We start from the raw sequence: 6,877 nt of genomic DNA on the forward strand, positions 1-6,877 counted from the left end.
AAAGGGTAGCTGACATGCACCAAGATAAACCGCCGATGTCTTTGACATTTGATCTTCCTATAGTGTTTCACGTCCAATGCAAGGTGTGAGGCTACTACTATCTGAGAGAATTTTGGTTCTTTTTCAACGGTTCGGTGCATAGAGGCATTTTCTTGGTTTCCCAGTTAATCTGCCGCGGGATTTATGAGCACCATGTAACGCGAGGGCGCACAGGTAACGAGAGCAGGAGCAATCTCGGGCTGGCGGCCGCGCTGCCTGCACCGCCAGCCTCCACTCTTGGGAAGTGCGCTGGCAACGCAGCCCTGACTTGGAAAAGTCTGCTGACCGCAACTAGACCCCCACATAAATAGTGTCAATCTGCATTGCGGAACGACTTTAGTTTCTAGGGGAGTTTTTGGTTTTGCTTTTCAAAGTCCCGGATTTCGGGATTTAGTTCAAACGGTGCTCAGAAATGAGGCGCGGGAGGAGGAACACTGACAGGGAGGACAGCAGGGGAAAGGTGTGTCTCTGGACTTTCATTTCTTGCCAGAGTAGCAGGGCCCTCTGGTTTAAAAATCCATTATCCTTTTTCGCTTCTCCCAGAATCCCTGTGTGTCACTCCTTCTCCAACCCCCACCCCCATCTTTGGAGACGCTCCGGGAGGCGACAGGGACCTGGCGACTGCATAGAACCAGCGCTCCTAGGGCAAGGCAGAGGTGGGACACAGCCAGGGTCTTCAGGTCAGTGAAGTGATGCCTCAGTCTGATAGTGTCTGAAGAATTGCTGGGCTATTGTGGCAACTGAGGTAAAGTTAAATATTTATACTCCAAGCTGTAATCATTTTGGGGGTCTGTTTTGAGGAAGTCCATTGGGTTCAAACTGACTTTAAATATAAATCCTGCTCTGGGGGAGCAGAACCTGCTGCCTGCCACTGGGGTTGACTTTTTAAAAGGTCCCTGTTAAGCTCACAAGTGGAAGGGAAGTTATCTGCAGACCATATGGGTCTATTCAAATATATGTATGTGGGTATAAATACAAAACATCTATATCTAGCTATCTATATATCTATACAAAGACAATAAGGTAATAAAGACAAGGAAGGAGGTGTCCCTCATAGCAGTTGAATCCAAATAAAACCATTTTTAGTAAGACACTCTCACATATAAAGGAAATGTGATCATCTCATTGTATGGTTTCTGTTTGACTTAATGAAATTTGGAGACATTGACAGTCTGATCAATGTTCTGAGTAAATTAATGTGAAGGTCCTTAGGTAAAGACGGAAAACACCCCTTGCCATTAATCTTAAACCACTTGAAGATTATGATTAAAAGAATGGGATCACTAAGCATTACCATCTCAAGTAGCTGTTAACTGCCCCCATCCCTTTATTGTGGCAACAAAATAAACTCTTCACTAAGAATGATGTTTCCTCCTTTTGTATCTTTGTTTTTGTTTCGCTTTAAGGGCAAAGAAGGGAAAACAGAAGCAAAGAAAACTGTTTCACAAACTCTTGGAATTGCTACTGTTAAAAGGCTGCATTTCACTTCTGATTTCCTCATCTGTTGCTACAAAGGAAAAAGAAATCCAATGATGTGTCTGCATTTGATGAGAAGAAAACACTAACAACAGCAGTGTAGGTGTGTTTGTTTTCCTTTTTTCCTGGAAAAATATTTTTAATATTCACCAATTAGCGAGTTGAAAGCTGTGGAGATGTAAAAGATGTTCGCTTGTCCACATCTATTTGTTGACTTTCGTCACTTGAGTTTTGTAGGCTTTTGTACCAGATAGAAACTGAGAGAAAGAGAACTAGACACTTGCTGAGGAACAACAATATATACACTTTCAAGTAAGTCCATCCAATCCTGTATTTGAGTGCTGATAGGGAGGAGGAGGGGGTGCTATACTATTTTCCCCTAATAAATCCCAAAGCCGCATTATACAGAGAAAGAGGGGGTGAGAACTCTATGACTGAGAATTCTGACCAAAAAAAAAAAAAAAAAAAGAAAAGAAAAGAAATGGAAGCAGCACCTGTCTGCCCCTAGAACCCTAGAGAAGGATGCCCCCAAAATGTGCAAAAGGCGTTATGTTTTCTTTTAGAGTCCTGAGTTGGGTGAACCTTTCACAGATGCACACAGTCATTAACATTTTTTAAAGCCAAATGCAGAAACGGAGGGCGGTGGCTAACAAACAGGAAAAATATGCTAAAAATTATTCTTGAAACACCGCGAATTTCCAGATGCCACAAAAAAAGAAAAAAACAAAACAAAACAAAACAAAAAAAAACAATGCAAACGCACCCGCTCCTAACTGAGCGGACAGGCAGTTCTCCCGCCGGGTGAGGTTTTCAGTTGAAAGTGGAAATGGAGATCCTAACTCCGCTAGAGCAATGGGAGATGTTACCCAGAGGCTTCGGGAGGGGAGGTAGCGGACGTCGCCCTCCTTCCAGCCCGCAGTTCCCACCTGTTCCCTCCACCCCAAGCTGGGGCGCCGGAGAGGGTAGGAGCCGGAGCGATTCCGCCCACAGTCTCCGAGGGGTACCCGGCGCTACTGCTGCTCTTACCAAACCAAGGAGGAAACTCAGATAGGCCCCCAGAGGCCAAAGACCCCGCCAAAGGGACCGAAGCTCCCTGTCCGAGGCGTAAGCAACGGCCTGCCCTGTTCCCCGGCCAGGCTCCCGCGCCTGGGTGGACAAAAGGCTCACAGGCCACACTGGCCCGGGAGCGGCTGTGAAACCCGATGGCCGGGGACAGTCTCCCCGCCGCGCTCTGGTGTGTGTGCGCGCGCGCGTGTGTGAAACACGTGCACTCGGTGCGGGCCTCTGGCCGCAGACGTCACCTGGGGAAGTTCACCCCCGGGTTTCCCGGGCCCTGAACCCACCGTCCCCTCCCTGTCGCCTCAGCCGCCCCCACCTGCTACCCAAATCCCGGGGCACGCCCGGACAGGTGTGCAGCGTCTGACTGGAAAGCTCCCGGGAGAAGAGCCACCCTAGGAAAGCAGGCGGCGGGAGGAGGAGGAGGGACAGAGAAGAGAGATGGTACTTTCAGAGCTCAGGCGTCCCTATCTTCAGAGAAACTGTCATCACACTCAATCTTTACACCCTGATCTACGGTATCCAAAAAGCAGACATTGATTCGCGGAAAAATCAGGTTCGCGAAAATACAGGGATTTGACACGGGCTCCTGAGACCTGCGCAGGCGTTGCTTAGGTTCAAAAGTATGATTTTAATTTTCTTAATGAAGGCGCGCTCTAGAGCTCAGCTGGTAATGGCTGTGTTGAGTTTAATAGACTTCTGTCGAACAGAAAAAGACGGATAAGTAATCTGCTCTAATGCAATTATTTTCCCAGGTTCGAAAGTCATTGCTCGGAGAGGGCAGGAGTGAATTAAGGCCCCGGGGACCGCGGACGCCGGGCCAGGAGACCGCCTGAAATATGAGCCGAACCTGTTTTGTGAGATGCACTTGGGTTTGGGGGTCAGGGTCGAAGGCTTCAAAGCCCTTGGTCTGCACGTGTGAAAAATCTCTCCCTCCCTCCCGCCCCTCCTCTTCCTCTCTTCCTCTCTTTTTCCCTGTTCCCTTTTCTCCTCACCTCTCCCAGAATTAATTTCCTCTCCCCTTCCTCTATTTTCCTTGTCTTTGTCTATTTCATGCTGACCCATTTAGTCCAAAGTATTTCTAGGAAAAATACACAGAAGTAGGCTCTTGGACTGTGCCAGCCCAATCACCTTTTGAAATTCGAGAGAATCGGGATGTTGAAGATATTGAGAACTCGGTGTACACACATTGATAATGCACTGGGAGGGTTAGTTCTGTTCCAGTAATGGGCCAGTCCCGGACACTGTGCAAAAGTTTTAGCTTTAACACAAGTTATCATTCACAATATTTATTTGGTATCGTCCAAAGTCTTCTCAGCTTCATTTGTTCAAACTCATCTCAGCTTCAAACTCTCCACTTTGCCAGGTGAACACAATCTCAAGCAAGCGTGATTCTAAAAAATAAAAACAACACAATTGGTAATTTCCCTTCTTACAGGGGAAGCCAAATCGATGCAGAGAAAGCCCTTCATTCCCACCTGGAGGAAAGAGTTGGAGACAGGGCAAGCCGCCAGGCCAGAGGAGTGAGCACTGGCGTGGTGAGCACTGGCGTGGTGAGTGAGCATTGGCTTGGTGAGCGAGCACTGGGTGCTGGGCCCAGCACCCCTGAGCCCAGTTCTCTAGTGTGAACCTCTGTGCTCGGTCATTCCAGCCCCACTCTTCCGGACAGCCTGTCTCCCCGGTGCTGGCGAACAAAGTTCTTGGGACTGAGGCACAAAAGGGGTTAAATGAACCCCAAGCTGTAGGTGTGTCTATTCCAGACCCCTAGGTGAGGCGAAAGTCGCTGGGTCTGCAGCGCGTCTGTGCTCCACAAACTCACCAAACTGACCTAGTCTACGGTTCCTGAGCTTTCTAGACTCTCTTTCTCCCCCACCCCATTACCCACACACGCACACGGCTGCGGTGACCTAGGCACGTGTGCACACAAACATCCACAAAGCTATGTAATTGCTGCCTCCTCTTCTCTGACCCAATCCTAATCCCAGTCCTTCCTAACCGCACCCCGCCCCCCGCCCGTGCCCGCCCCCACAGCAGCCAGACTCACACAAAAAAGGGAAGAACATTAAAACAATTAAGAATCTATTTGCAAAAAATCCTCAGATCCCCATGGCTGAAGAGGAGCACAGCTGGCTCCCCCGAAGCAGGAAGTTGGGGTGCAGCAGGCCAGGGAGCGAGGCTCCTCCTGGCTCTGGGCCTGGTGGTGCCACCTCTCAGAGGGTGTGGCTGTGGTGAGTGGAAGGGGTGTTTCTCACCTTCCCCTTCCCCCATGCTCTTCCCGGGCTTTCGGGAATGGAGTTAGGAAGAGATCAGTCCTCAGGCCCCCACGACCCTCGGGACTGGGAGAAGCAGCGTAGGGCGGGCGCCTCCGAGATGCCTCAGTGCGACTGCCCCGGAGCCCACGACCGCCGGCCAGAAAGTCTGAGCCGGGGGCCGCCGCGTCGAGCTCCCGAAGCGCTCATCCTGGGGAGCCCTTTAAAGACAGAGAAGCTCGCTCCGCAGTGCTCAGGCCCAGCCCACTCTAGCAGCCTAGCTTTCGGGTGGCGCCGGGATGGAGGGCTGCCTCGGGCTCCAAAAGCAGATTTGGAATGCAGGAGAAAAGGTGACGGTCAGAGCCAGTCTCTCTCCCCTCTGTCTCTGTCTGTCCCATCCCCCTTTGCCATTCATAGATCTCTCTTCCCACGCCTTCGGAGGACACACCTACAGGAGCCGCGGTGTTGTTTTGGTGACCTGGAAGATCGATAGCAAGGACCCAGGAAGCACCCACAAGCTCTAAGTGGGTCTCATTTTGCTTTTGAAAGTAGTAGGAGAGGAGAGACTTGATTACCTAACCGTGAGTTTTCCAAGATGACCGCCACCCCTTCACCCCCCGCCCGCCCCTCAGCCAAGCAAAGTTGAGAAGGGTTTAACAGAGGGTGAGGACAAGTCAGTTCCCTCCTAGGCCCCTCGACACCCCTACAAGAAACCCGAACAGAGCTCCCCCACCAGCTGAGAACTCCTGAAAAAGAGGCCTTAGGGTCCCCACCTGTGCCGCTTACCCTGATCACCAGAGCATCTGTGCTCTGGGTCCATTCTCATCCCGGACGCAGCTGACAAGAGTAGGTCTGGGAAACACTTTGAGGCCCAGAGTCAGGCTTGCTTCTCTCTCATTTGCCCTCCTCTTTTAAATGTCAGTGGAGAAAAGCAGTTTTCCCTTTTTTTGCAGTAAATCAAATGTGTAATTGCATTCACATAGAATTAAAAAGTAAAATGTATCTTTTCTGCAACTGCACTTAGACATGTTTAAAGAGGGACTGCCCTGAACATAGGATTTTAAAGAACAAAACAATTAAATATAAGCTTTAAAGATAAAGAACTCGAAGAGTGCCTGGTATCCCCTTCCACTGCCTTTACGTAATTTAGGTGGGTCTCAGGAATTTCGCAGGTGTCAGGAGTTCTTAAAACTAGCCAATATACAAAAATTACAGATAATTACATCTCTTTTTTTTTTTTTCTTCTTCTCCTTTTTTTTTTTTTTTAAAGACGGGGTTTCACCATGTTGGTCAGGCTGGTCTTGAACTCCCGACCTCAGGTGATCCACCCACCTTGGCCTCCAAATTACAGGCGTGAGCCACTGCGCCCTGCCCAGATAATTACATATCTAAAGTAAGTTCCCCTCAAAGAAGTTAGAGGTGAATACCTAACTGCAGAGTTAAGCTTTTCCTGCTTCCTTATTTATCCAAGTCTCTTTGTTGTAAAACAGATTAAAGAATCTGCTCAAAAGGGTTGATAATGCCCACCAAAACAGAGTGAAGACAGTTGTTCATAGTTTGAAGCTTATCCTTGGATCTTGGAACTTTTTGAATGTTTAAATGAAGCGTAAATAGAATAAGGTCAAGGGATTGACAAGATCAAGTTGCTTAGCTCAATTAGCAAAATTTTATTTCAAAATTATGTTCACTTTGATTTTCCTGCTTTGTTATAAATGATCTTAGAACATCCAATAGGAGCAGACAATTTACATTGTGTCCTATATACTGAGATTTATTTGTAAAATTATGTTGTGATGTCTATATACTTCCTTTAATGTTTTTATGGAAACCAAGTCTTTCTAATTAGATTTAGAAACACAGCGATCATGCTAATTCAAAGGCAGTCACTTTGAAGATAGAACGATCACCAAATTTTAACAATTTTCTAATCTAGCTCTAAATTTCTAAACTGCAGGCTGTTCGGAATCCGCTTTTCTGGATATTGGCATGCTGTTTTCAACGGCCAGCTATATTCAGTGGACATCTATCAAAATATTAGGTAAGAGTGCAATTTGTAA

General features: G+C 48.0%; 1 long non-coding RNA gene across 1 annotated transcript; it reads left to right on the forward strand.

Moving 5' to 3' along the window:
* Window positions 1-213: 213 nt before the first annotated feature.
* LOC116538704 lies at window positions 214-3,880 on the forward strand. The gene is made up of 3 exons (XR_004263755.1): window positions 214-784; window positions 1,446-1,618; window positions 3,327-3,880. It is a non-coding gene; the product is annotated as an uncharacterized LOC116538704 (long non-coding RNA).
* Window positions 3,881-6,877: the final 2,997 nt, after the last annotated feature.

The sequence above is a fragment of the Sapajus apella genome, unplaced genomic scaffold, assembly GCF_009761245.1.
Source record: "Sapajus apella isolate SASKATOON/1434 unplaced genomic scaffold, GSC_monkey_1.0 scaffold122, whole genome shotgun sequence".
Classification (NCBI taxonomy): Eukaryota; Metazoa; Chordata; class Mammalia; order Primates; family Cebidae; genus Sapajus; species Sapajus apella.